Source organism: Lucilia sericata, unplaced genomic scaffold, assembly GCF_015586225.1.
Source record: "Lucilia sericata isolate MDLA Ls3-8-SP2 unplaced genomic scaffold, ASM1558622v1 Contig000663F_arrow, whole genome shotgun sequence".
NCBI classification, from domain to species: Eukaryota; Metazoa; Arthropoda; class Insecta; order Diptera; family Calliphoridae; genus Lucilia; species Lucilia sericata.
The window spans coordinates 88,272-102,500 of NW_023994668.1; the positions used below are offsets into that span (position 1 = coordinate 88,272).

The 14,229-nt window shown below is 27.7% G+C and overlaps 1 protein-coding gene across 1 annotated transcript in view; it reads left to right on the forward strand.

Moving 5' to 3' along the window:
* Window positions 1–14,229, forward strand: part of LOC119607145 (myb-like protein Q) — a 153,419-nt gene that overhangs the window by 68,078 nt on the left and 71,112 nt on the right. The window contains exon 3 of the mRNA XM_037960945.1: window positions 6,580–6,613. The gene's annotated coding sequence lies outside the window, so the exon portion shown is untranslated. The remainder of the gene's footprint in view (window positions 1–6,579; window positions 6,614–14,229) is intronic.

Consider the following 14,229-nt stretch of genomic DNA (forward strand, 5'->3'; position numbering starts at 1 on the left):
AATGTATGTCCGATTCTGAGAAATTTTCTATAGAAAATGTTACTCAGATTCTGAGAAATTTTCTATAGAAAATGTTACCTAGATTCTGAGAAATTTTCTATAGAAAATGTATGTCATATTCTGAGAAATTTTCTATAGAAAATGTATGTCAGATTCTGAGAAATTTTCTATAGAAAATGTATGTCAGATTCTGAGAAATTTTCTATAGAAAATGTTACTCAGATTCTGAGAAATTTTCCATAGAAAATGTATGTCAGATTCTGAGAAATTTTCTATAGAAAATGTATGTCAGATTCTGAGAAATTTTCTATAGAAAATGTTACTCAGATTCTGAGAAATTTTCTATAGAAAATGTTACTCAGATTCTGAGAAATTTTCTATAGAAAATGTTACTCAGATTCTGAGAAATTTTCTATAGAAAATGTTACTCAGATTCTGAGAAATTTTCTATAGAAAATGTTACTCAGATTCTGAGAAATTTTGTATAGAAAATGTTACTCAGATTCTGAGAAATTTTCTATAGAAAATGTTACTCAGATTCTGAGAAATTTTGTATAGAAAATGTTACTCAGATTCTGAGAAATTTTCTATAGAAAATGTTACTCAGATTCTGAGAAATTTTGTATAGAAAATGTTACTCAGATTCTGAGAAATTTTCTATAGAAAATGTTACTCAGATTCTGAGAAATTTTCTATAGAAAATGTTACTCAGATTCTGAGAAATTTTCTATAGAAAATGTTACTCAGATTCTGAGAAATTTTCTATAGAAAATGTTACTCAGATTCTGAGAAATTTTCTATAGAAAATGTTACTCAGCTACTGAGAAATTTTCTATAGAAAATGTTACTCAGATTCTGAGAAATTTTCTATAGAAAATGTTACTCAGATTCTGAGAAATTTTGTATAGAAAATGTTACTCAGATTCTGAGAAATTTTCTATAGAAAATGTTACTCAGATTCTGAGAAATTTTCTATAGAAAATGTTACTCAGATTCTGAGAAATTTTCTATAGAAAATGTTACTCAGCTACTGAGAAATTTTCTATAGAAAATGTTACTCAGCTACTGAGAAATTTTCTATAGAAAATGTTACTCAGATTCTGAGAAATTTTCTATAGAAAATGTATGTCAGATTCTGAGAAATTTTCTATAGAAAATGTATGTCAGATTCTGAGAAATTTTCTATAGAAAATGTATGTCAGATTCTGAGAAATTTTCTATAGAAAATGTATGTCAGATTCTGAGAAATTTTCTATAGAAAATGTATGTCAGATTCTGAGAAATTTTCTATAGAAAATGTATGTCAGATTCTGAGAAATTTTCTATAGCAAATGTTACTCAGATTCTGAGAAATTTTCCATAGAAAATGTATGTCAGATTCTGAGAAATTTTCTATAGAAAATGTTACTCAGATTCTGAGAAATTTTCTATAGAAAATGTTACTCAGATTCTGAGAAATTTTCTATAGAAAATGTTACTCAGATTCTGAGAAATTTTCTATAGAAAATGTTACTCAGATTCTGAGAAATTTTCTATAGAAAATGTTACTCAGATTCTGAGAAATTTTCTATAGAAAATGTTACTCAGATTCTGAAAAATTTTCTATAGAAAATGTTACTCAGATTCTGAGAAATTTTCTATAGAAAATGTTACTCAGATTCTGAGAAATTTTCTATAGAAAATGTTACTCAGATTCTGAGAAATTTTCTATAGAAAATGTTACTCAGATTCTGAGAAATTTTCTATAGAAAATGTTACTCAGATTCTGAGAAATTTTCTATAGAAAATGTATGTCAGATTCTGAGAAATTTTCTATAGAAAATGTTACTCAGATTCTGAGAAATTTTCTATAGAAAATGTATGTCAGATTCTGAGAAATTTTCTATAGAAAATGTTACTCAGATTCTGAGAAATTTTCTATAGAAAATGTTTATCAGATTCTGAGAAATTTTCTAATGAAAATGTTTATCAGATTCTGAGAAATTTTCTATAGAAAATGTTTATCAGATTCTGAGAAATTTTCTATAGAAAATGTTTATCAAATTCTGAGAAATTTTCTATAGAAAATGTTTATCAGATTCTGGGAAATTTTCTATAGAAAATGTGTCTAAGATTTTTCTGCCAACATTTAATAGAGAAACTCCCATGTTTGAATCCATCCAAATTTAGCACATTTGGCAATACCTTCCTGATTTGTTATTTAAAAATATATTTATACGATTATTGTTAATGTTAAACATACAAACACCCATTAGATAATATTACCGTCAACGTGTTGCAAGACATAATTTTTAAGCTAAAAACCTTTTACAATATTTATACACTCATGTATTTGACGAAGAAAATAAAAGCTTTGAGTGGCCAGGTCGAAATAACTAAAAACCCCAGCCAGACTGACTGACCAATTGACATCAAGTTTTTCCAACCATTTAACCAACCAATGTCACTTGGTCTACTTGGTCCTCTACTTGGGTAGTGTTTCTCAGTTGTGTTGTTGTATAAATGTTGTTGGTTTATATTATTTTCAAAATTTTAACATGCATGTGGCAACGTAATCAATTTGGCGCCCAATAAAACATTCATAAGCCTTAAAGTACAAATGGCCTTTTTTTCTGGTTGCAGCATTGCTCTCTCTCTCTGCTGTAAATGCTGTCAACGTTGCTTTTGATATTGTTGTTGTTATTTTTTTCGGTAAATTCCTCTTAAATACACATACATACTTAAACACACATTTTACAGTCTATAGTCCAGGCTTAAATGAAAATCCATTATCATTGGTATGTGGTGTACATGTAGTATATAGCCGAATATATGAAATGTAATTCTAAAGGTATCACCAGCCCCACCACCACTATCAGTACTACAAAACCATTGTCATTAAAAGGTGAGGAGAGTATGAGTTGAATGGAGTCATGAGTATTTGGAAGTTGCAAGCGTGAGTCTAAATGTATGTTGCCTGAGTTTGGTGTTGCTTGAATGCCTGTTGAAATATTCAAACAGGAATAATGGTTTGTTAATGCCTTAAAGCTTTTGTATTAAGCGCTGCAAATTGCAAATTTTCGTACTCAATTTTAGTGGCATTTTAATGTTAATTCACCCTCCATATAAGCGTACATACACACATTCTCGCACACATTCACTTAAATATTTACTTACCTCAAATGTTTCGTTTTTGCCACAAACAACTAACAAAAAAATAAAGCTAAACCTGTAGTTGTTTTAAACAGACAACAACCAGAGTCAGTTGCATTTTGTAGGCAGCATCAGCTTATAATGAGGTTAGAATTTGAGGCATTAACAAATGTGAACTTTCAGCACAAGTGATTAAGATTGTTGGGCTGAGAAAATAGTTTTTGTTTGTTAAAGTCATGGTAACAGCAAAAAAACAATAAAAAACACATATGGGGTCGAATTTAATGAACATTTTAACAAAATAGTTATGATATTTTTGGCTAAAAGAAAGTTTAAGCCTTTTTAAATAAGAAATACAAAATTTCTCAGAATCTGAGTAACATTTCCTATAGAAAATTTTTCAGAATCTGAGTAACATATTCTACAGAAAACTTCTCAGTTTCTGAGACATATTTTCTATTGAAAATTTCACAGAATCTGAGTAACATTTTCTATAGAAAATTTCGCAGAATCCGAGTAACATTTTCTATAGAAAATTTCGCAGAATCCGAGTAACATTTTCTATAGAAAATTTCGCAGAATCCGAGTAACATTTCCTATAGAAAATTTCTCAGAATCTGAATAACATTTTCTATAGAAAATTTCTCAGAATCTGAGAAACATTTTCTATAGAAAATTTCTCAGAATCTGAGTAACATTTTCTATAGAAAATTTCTCAGAATCTGAGTAACATTTTCTATAGAAAATTTCTCAGAATCTGAGTGTACATTTTCTATAGAAAATTTCTCAGAATCTGAATGTACATTTTCTATAGAAAATTTCTCAGAATCTGAGTGTACATTTTCTATAGAAAATTTCTCAGAATCTGAGTAACATTTTCTATAGAAAATTTCTCAGAATCTGAGTAACATTTTCTATAGAAAATTTCTCAGAATCTGAGTAACATTTTCTATAGAAAATTTCTCAGAATCTGAGTAACATTTTCTATAGAAAATTTCTCACAATCTGAGTAACATTTTCTATAGAAAATTTCTCACAATCTGAGTAACATTTTCTATAGAAAATTTCTCACAATCTGAGTAACATTTTCTATAGAAAATTTCTCACAATCTGAGTAACATTTTCTATAGAAAATTTCTCACAATCTGAGTAACATTTTCTATAGAAAATTTCTCACAATCTGAGTAACATTTTCTATAGAAAATTTCTCACAATCTGAGTAACATTTTCTATAGAAAATTTCTCACAATCTGAGTAACATTTTCTATAGAAAATTTCTCACAATCTGAGTAACATTTTCTATAGAAAATTTCTCACAATCTGAGTAACATTTTCTATAGAAAATTTCTCACAATCTGAGTAACATTTTCTATAGAAAATTTCTCACAATCTGAGTAACATTTTCTATAGAAAATTTCTCACAATCTGAGACACATTTTCTATAGAAAATTTCTCAGAATCTTGGACACATTTTCTATAGAAAATTTCTCAGAACTTGAGACACATTTTCTATAGAAAATTTCTCAGAACTTGAGACACATTTTCTATAGAAAATTTCTCAGAATCTGAGTAACATTTTCTATAGAAAATTTCTCAGAATCTGAGTAACATTTTCTATAGAAAATTTCTCAGAATCTGAGTAACATTTTCTATAGAAAATTTCTCAGAATCTGAGTAACATTTTCTATAGAAAATTTCTCAGAATCTGAGTAACATTTTCCATAGAAAATTTCTCAGAATCTGAGTAACATTTTCTATAGAAAATTTCTCAGAATCTGAGTAACATTTTCTATAGAAAATTTCTCAGAATCTGAGTAACATTTTCTATAGAAAATTTCTCAGAATCTGAGTAACATTTTCTATAGAAAATTTCTCAGAATCTGAGTAACATTTTCTATAGAAAATTTCTCAGAATCTGAGTAACATTTTCTATAGAAAATTTCTCAGAATCTGAGTAACATTTTCTATAGAAAATTTCTCAGAATCTGAGTAACATTTTCTATAGAAAATTTCTCAGAATCTGAGTAACATTTTCTATAGAAAATTTCTCAGAATCTGAGTAACATTTTCTATAGAAAATTTCTCAGAATCTGAGTAACATTTTCTATAGAAAATTTCTCAGAATCTGAGTAACATTTTCTATAGAAAATTTCTCAGAATCTGAGTAACATTTTCTATAGAAAATTTCTCAGAATCTGAGTAACATTTTCTATAGAAAATTTCTCAGAATCTGAGTAACATTTTCTATAGAAAATTTCTCAGAATCTGAGTAACATTTTCTATAGAAAATTTCTCAGAATCTGAGTAACATTTTCTATAGAAAATTTCTCAGAATCTGAGTAAAATTTCTATAGAAAATTTCTCAGAATCTGAGTAACATTTTCTATAGAAAATTTCTCAGTTTCTGAGTAACAATTTTTATAGAAAATTTCTGAGTTTCTGAGTAACAATTTTTATAGAAAATTTCTGAGTTTCTGAGTAACATTTTCTATAGAAAATTTCTGAGTTTCTGAGTAACATTTTCTATAGAAAATTTCTCAGTTTTTGAGTAACATTTTCTATAGAAAATTTCTCGGTTTCTGAGTAACAAATTTTCTATAGAAAATTTCTCAGTTTCTGAGTAAATAATTTTCTATAGAAAATTTCTCAGTTTCTGAGTAACTAATTTTCTATAAAAAATTTCTCAGTTTCTGAGTAACTAATTTTCTATAGAAAATTTCTCAGTTTCTGAGTAACTAATTTTCTATAGAAAATTTCTCAGTTTCTGAGTAACTAATTTTCTATAGAAAATTTCTCAGTTTCTGAGTAACTAATTTTCTATAGAAAATTTCTCAGTTTCTGAGAAACATTTTCTATAGAATATTTCTCAGTTTCTGAGTAACATTTTCTATAGAATATTTCTCAGTTTCTGAGTAACATTTTCTATAGAAAATTTCTCAGTTTCTGACTAACATATTCTATAGAAAATTTGTCAGTTTCTGACTAACATATTCTATAGAAAAATTTCTCAGAACCTGAGTAACATTTTCTATAGAAAATTTCTCAGAATCTGAGTGTCAGAATCTGAGTAACTTTCTAAAGAAAAATTTTCAGTTTGTGATGAACATTTTCTATAGAAAACTTCTTAGAATTTAAGTAACATTTTCTATAGAAAATTTCTCAGAATCTAACAAACATTTTATATAGAAAATATCTTTGAATCTGATGAACATTTTCTATATAAAATTTCTCAGAATCTGAGTAACATTTTGTATAGAAAATTTTTCAGAATCTGAGTAACATTTTCTATAGAAAAAAATTCTCAAAATTTCTATAAGAAAATTTCGCAGTATACGAGCAGAAAATTGTAGGTTCCTTAATAAAAATTTAAAATAACATTCTCTCTCAAATAAATCATTTGTTACAATATTTATTTATTTATATTTATAATTATTTTTCTATTTCCAGTCATGCTGTCATCTACTCGTATCTATCTTGAATGGTAAGTCTAATAATTTATTACCAAATTTTTGCTGCATATTTTCCTTGAGAAAAAAATTTATACATTAATATTTTTTTTAATTAACTACCTCATGAAAAAACACTGTTGATTTTTTCCCCCTGATTCGCATTAAATGAACATTTTATGTTTAACAACCCTCCCATGCCACTATCGTCATCCATATCGTTTAAGATACGTGATTTTTTGTCGCAACTTTAGAGTGAACACACGTCCCAGTTAAATTTATGCATGTGTTCCGTTAAGTGACATTTTTAACATGAACATGGTACGAGTTACAAAAATTAAATAAAACGCAGCGACAAAAAACTAAATAAACATTAAATTACCATTAACAATTTAATTTTGAAAATATATTTAGTTATAAAATACGCCAAAAAAAATGTATGCATTCCCCAAAAAAAAAAAACAAAACGCGAAAATACCATAAATGAAAAATTGTTAATGATAAAATGTAATAAACATGTAGAAACGTACACCTTGCAAACACGCATTATAATCAAACGATGTAAATAATTAGGACAGAAAAGTAAATGTACGAAATCGTCCAATTTTCGAAAAATAATAATCTGTTCAAAATCGAAAATTTACCAATTTCTCAGTCTCTGATGAACATTTTCTGAGAAATATTTTCTATAGAAAATTTCTCAGTTTCTAATACATTTTCTATCGAAAATTTCTCAGTTTCTGAGACACATTTTCTACAGAAAAATTTTTCAGTTTCTGAGACACATTTTCTATAGAAAAATTTTCAGTTTCCGAGACACATCTTCTATTGAAAATTTCTCAGTTTCTGTTAAAAATTTTCTATACAAAATTTCTCAGATTCTGAGAGACATTTTCTATAGAAAATTTCTCTTTTCCTGAGTAACATTTTCTACAGGAAATTTCTCAGTTTTTGATAAACATTTTCTATAAAAAATTTCTCATTTTCTGTAAATATTTTCTAAGTTTTCTGAGTAACATTTTCTATAGAAAATTTCTCAGAATCTGAGACACATTTTCTATGGAAAATTTCTCAGAATTTGTGACACATTTTCTATAGAAAATTTCTCAGTTTCTGAGTAACATTTTCTATAGAAAATTTCTCAGTTTCCTAGTAACATTTTCTATAGAAAATTACTCAGTTTCTGAGTACCATTTTCTATAGAAAATTTCTCAGTTTCTGAGTAACATTTTTCAGAATTTGTGACAAATTTTCTATAGAAAATTTCTCAGTTTCTGAGTTACATTTTCTATAGAAAATTTCTCAGTTTCTGAGTTACATTTTCTATAGAAAATTTCTCAGTTTCTGAGTTACATTTTCTATAGAAAATTTCTCAGTTTCCGAGTAACATTTTCTATAGAAAATTTCTCAGTTTCTGAGTAACATTTTCTATAGAAAATTTCCCACTTTCTGAGTAACATTTTCTACAGAAAATTTCTCAGTTTCTGAGTAACATTTTCTACAGAAAATTTCTCAGTTTCTGAGTAAGATTTTCTTTAGAAAATTTCTCAGTTTCTGAGTAACTTTTTCTATAGAAAATTTCTCAGTTTCTGAGTAACTTTTTCTACTCAGTTTCTGAGTAACATTTTCTTTAGAAAATTTCTCAGTTTCTGAGTAACATTTTCTATAGAAAATTTCTCAGTTTCTGAGTAACATTTTCTATAGAAAATTTCTCAGTTTCTGAGTAACATTTTCTATAGAAAATTTCTCAGTTTCTGAGTAACATTTTCTATAGAAAATTTCTCAGTTTCTGAGTAACATTTTCTATAGAAAATTTCTCAGTTTCTGAGTAACATTTTCTATAGAAAATTTCTCACTTTCTGAGTAACATTTTCTATAGAAAATTTCTCACTTTCTGAGTAACATTTTCTATATAAAATTTCTCAGATTCTGTTAGACATTTTCAATATAAAATTTCTCACTTTCTGTTTAACATTTTCTCTAGAAAATTTCTAGTTATTGAGATACATTTTCTATAGAAACTTTCTCATTTAATATTTGCTGTAGAAAATATCTCCATTTTAAGGCATTTCTCCGTTGTTGAGACTTTTCTCTATAACGATTTTGTTCCTTTATTGAACTGTTTGTTTTTTTTTTTTTTTTTTTTGCAATTTATTCAACTTCTTAGTTTATTCGACTAAACGACGGTTAGTTAACTTTACAACTTTGAAAATCTCATACATATTTTACCCATAAATTCATATAAAAATTGTTTAAATAAAAAAAAAAAAACAGAAAAACAAAACGAAATACAAGTCAAACACAATAAAATAAATGTTTTTCTACACAAAATCCGATTTTAACACTTAAACACGTACTAACAAACTACCAGAGAAACCCCACCTACTTCATCAGACAAACCCAGTAGCGGTGATAGTAGATCAGAGAGTTATTTGCATATAAACTTTTGAGCACTTTCTAACAAAAGAAAATAAAGAATTTTAAGAATTTTGTTCAAAAGAGTGCATAACATCTTTATGACAAAAAGAGAGAGGGAAATGGTACAGGAAGTAGGTAGAAATATGTTGCAAGCAATCCAAGGGCTGTGAGTAAGTAGGAAATTAAAGCTAGAAAGATAAAATATGTTGATTTATACAATTGAATATTTAAAGGTTTCCTTTTGTGGTATCCTTTTTCTGGCGCTTTTTCAATGTATTTCATTTGGAAGACTTTTAAAGGAACAGTTGAGTTCCAGCAGTATGTGTTGCCAAGTTGCAATGAATTATATGTATATGTTTAATAAAATTGTAGAATATAATATAGACATTATTTGCATAGTTAAAAGAAAGATGTTTAAAGGAAAAGTATAGGCGACAGTTGAGGTCCTTAGAACTTGAAAAATCATATGATTGAGATAAATTAACAAGAATTTAGAGCGAAGAGAAACTTATTTCCTTTTCCCTTTTACCTCTCTGTGTTTTTTATCCTAATCAAATTTTGCATCTGAATCTTCATTAAACTTCTAATCTTTGTAGGGTATTTGCCAAAGAAAAAGTGCTTAATTAAATTGTAAAAGTAAGTCTATATAAATTTAAAGATGTAAAACAGTTTCATCATCTGCTTTACGTTCAAAGTATCTACATAGATTTCCTTCATCAGCTGTGAGTGAAAAATGAAACCATCTTATAAATGTGTTTGCGGCAGAATTCATTTCTAGGAAGTAGGACATTGAACGGAAGTCAAGGAAGTATGAGGTTAAATTATATATTATCTACACACTCTCTATTGCACACACACACACACATACCCGTACTCTTATACCGTCACATATTTGAGTTGCATTTTCACTTTCCTTTTTTTTGTCCTATTGTTGCCGCACGAAGAAGAAAATGTACATTTTATGTAACTTACAAAAAGGAAAAGAAAGACTATAAATTTAATTTTTATTTCTGTTTTTTTTTTTTTTTGTAACTCTTTTGTGTGTTTTCTAAAATTTAAGAGCTTTTTACATTTTAACACTTTAATTTAATTAAATAACAATTTTCTATGCACACAATAAATTCTGATGTAAGTAAAATCAAGATTTAAAAGTTAGAAAACATAAAATGTTTCCAAAATAGAGTAAAGAAAGTGAATTGAAAATAATAGGATATTTAATTTAAAGAAAATGTTCATCAGAAACGAAGAAATTATCTATAAAAACCGTTCTTGAGAAACTAAGAAATATTCTATAGAAAATGTTCATCAGAAACCAAGACATTTTCTATAAAAAATGTTCTTGAGAAACTGAGAAATTTTCTATAGAAGATGTTCATCACAAACTGAGAAATTTTCTATAGAAAATATTCCTCAGAAACTGAGAAATTTTCTATAGAAAATGTATCACAGAAACAATGAAATTTTCTATAGAAAATGTTAAACAGAAACTGAGAAATTTTCTATCAAAAATGTTCTTGAGAAACTGAGAAATTTTCTATAGAAAATGTTCATCACAAGCTGAGAAATTTTCTATAGAAAATGTTCATCACAAGCTGAGAAATTTTCTATAGAAAATGCTCATTACAAACTGAGAAATTTTCTATAGAAAATGTTCATCACAAACTGAGAAATTTTCTATAGAAAATGTTTAACAGAAACTGAGAAATTTTCTATAGAAAATGTTCATCACAAACTGAGAAATTTTCTATAGAAAATGTTCATCACAAACTGAGAAATTTTCTATAGAAAATGTTCATTACAAACTGAGAAATTTTCTATAGAAAATGTTCATCACAAACCGAAAAATTTTCTGTAGAAAATGTTCATCACAAACTGAGAAATTTTGTATAGAAAATGTTCATCACAAACTGAAAAATTTTCTATAGAAAATGTTTATTAGAAACTGAGAAATTTTCTATAGAAAATGTTCATCGCAAACTGAAAAATTTTCTATAGAAAATGTTCATCGCAAACTGAAAAATTTTCTATAGAAAATGTTCATCACAAACTGAGAAATTTTCTATAGAAAATGTTTCAGAGATACTGCGAAATTTTCTATAGAAAATGTTCATCACAAACTGAGAAATTTTCTATAGAAAATGTTCACCACAAACTGAGAAATTTCCAATAGAAAATGTTCATCACAAACTGAGAAATTTTCTATAGAAAATGTTTAGCACAAACTGAGAAATTTTCTATAGGAAGTGTTCATTACAAACTGAGAAATTTTCTATAGAAAATATTCATCACAAACTGAGAAATTTTCCATAGAAAATGTTTCACCGAAACTGAGAAATTTTCTATAGAAAATATTCAACAGAAACTGAGAAAATTTTCTATAAAAAATGTTCTTGAGAAACTGAGAAATTTTCTATAGAAAATGTTCATTACAAACTGAGAAATTTTCTATAGAAAATGTTATTCAGAAACTGAGAAATTTTACTCAAATGTTGTGAAATATTCTATTGCAAAAGTTTCTTCTGAAAAATTTTTATTTACAGAAACTTCCATATTAGATTCTTCATATGTTTATGAACTTAATTTAAATCTCCAAAATCGTTTACATTGTGTGAAAAGCAGTTATTGGCAAAACAGAAAAGGCAAAACATACATATATGGAAAGTGTTATAAAGATATTTAAATTAAAAATGTTAAATGTTTTAACATTATATTCATATGAATACATTGTTCATATTTTACTAACATTCACATTAGTACGTGTATGTAAATGTAAACAATGTATGTGTACTTCTTCAAAAATATTTTTGTGTACATGTATTTGTAGATTTTTGTTGTTCGTTGGTTCGTTCACTCAGTTTTTATTTCATCTTTACAGTCAGTAAATTTTTATTATGATTTTAAAATGATTTTGCTTTTAACACATTATTTTATGTTTGTTGCATGTTGCACTTTATTTACAAAATCTACAAAAACAAAAAACATTCAGCTATTCATGCAACATTCTAAATATGAGCAAATGTAAATATGTACGTATGTATGTTTATTAATGTGCAACTGACATGGAAAATTTAAATTTTGAAAAGTTGTAAGTTACAGCTTATACCGAAAAAAGTACTTTTTACGTTAAAAAGTATACTAGACAATAGACTCGACTAGACTATAGACCAGACTATAGTCTAGACTATACACTAGACTATAGACTAGAATATAGACTAGACTATAGACTAGACTTAGACTAGACTATAGACTAGGCTATAGAGTAGACTATAGACTAGGCTATAGACTAGACTATAGACTATACTATAGACTAGTAGACTATAGACTACATACTACTATACACTAGACTATAGACTAGACTATAGACTAGACTATAGACTAGACTATAGACTAGACTATAGACTAGACTACAGACTAGACTATAGACTAGACTACAGGCTAGACAATAGACTAGACTATAAAATAGGCTATAGACTAGACTATAGACTAGACTATAGACTAGACTATAGACTACACTATAGGCTAGACTATAGGCTAGACTATAGGCTAGACTATAGGCTAGACTATAGACTAGACTATAGAAGAGATATAGAGTAGGCTATAGGCTACACTATAGATTAGACTATAGAATAGACTATAGACTAGACTTTAGACTAGACTATAGACTAGAATATAGACTACACTATAGACTAGAATATAGACTAGACTATAGACTAGAGTATAGATTAGGCTATAGACTAGACTATAGACTAGGCTATAGACTAGGCTATAGACTATACTATAGACTAGACTATAGACTATATTATAGACTAGGCTATAGACTAGGCTATAGACTATACTACAGACTAGACTATAGACTAGGCTATAGACTATACTATAGACTAGACTATAGACTAGACTATAGACTAGACTATAGACTAGACTATAGACTAGACTATAGACTAGACAATAGACTAGACTATAGACTAGACTATAGACTAGACTATAGACTAGACTATAGACTAGACTATAGACTAGACTATAGACTAGACTATAGACTATAGACTAGACTATAGACTAGACTATAGACTAGACTATAGACTAGACTATAGACTAGACTATAGACTAGACTATAGACTAGACTATAGACTAGACTATAGACTAGACTATAGACTAGACTATAGACTAGACTATAGACTAGACTATAGACTAGACTATAGACTAGACTATAGACTAGACTAGACTATAGACTAGACTATAGACTAGACTATAGACTAGACTATAGACTAGACTATAGACTAGACTATAGACTAGACTATAGACTAGACTATAGACTAGACTATAGACTAGACTATAGACTAGACTATAGACTAGACTATAGACTAGACTATAGACTAGACTATAGACTAGACTATAGACTAGACTATAGACTAGACTATAGACTAGACTATAGACTAGACTATAGACTAGACTATAGACTAGACTATAGACTAGACTATAGACTAGACTACAGACTAGACTATAGACTAGACTATAGACTAGACTATAGACTAGACTATAGACTAGACTATAGACTTGACTATAGACTAGACTAGACCATAGACTAGACTATAGACTTGACTATAGACTAGACTATAGACTAGACTATAGACTAGGCTATAGACTAGACTATAGACTAGACTATAGACTAAACTATAGACTAGACTATAGACTAGACTATAGACTAGACTATAGACTAGACTATAGACTTGACTATAGACTAGACTATAGACTAGACTATAGACTAGACTATAGACTAGACTATAGACTAGACTATAGACTAGACTATAGACTAGACTATAGACTAGACTATAGACTAGACTATAGACTAGAATATAGACTAGACTACAGACTAGACTATAGACTAGACTATAGACTAGACTATAGACTAGACTATAGACTAGACTAACATCCACTAGACTAACAAAAAATACTAAAATAGTACTAAAGTACTGATTTTTCCATCCCTGTTAAATTTAGTGAATATAGTTTTGAAAAAGTTAGTAATCATGTTACTCTTTGCATTCCCTGCCTCCAAATATGCAACATTTTAAAGTGGCTCTTAGACTACATATTTTTTGTTACTACTTATAGAGTTTATGCAAATGCAAATGATGTTTATATGTGTTAGAGATTTTTGCTGTCTGCTGTATAAGTATTTACCATTAAATAAAATTTTTACATTTGTATGTTTGTCGCTCGGTGTATATATGGTTTC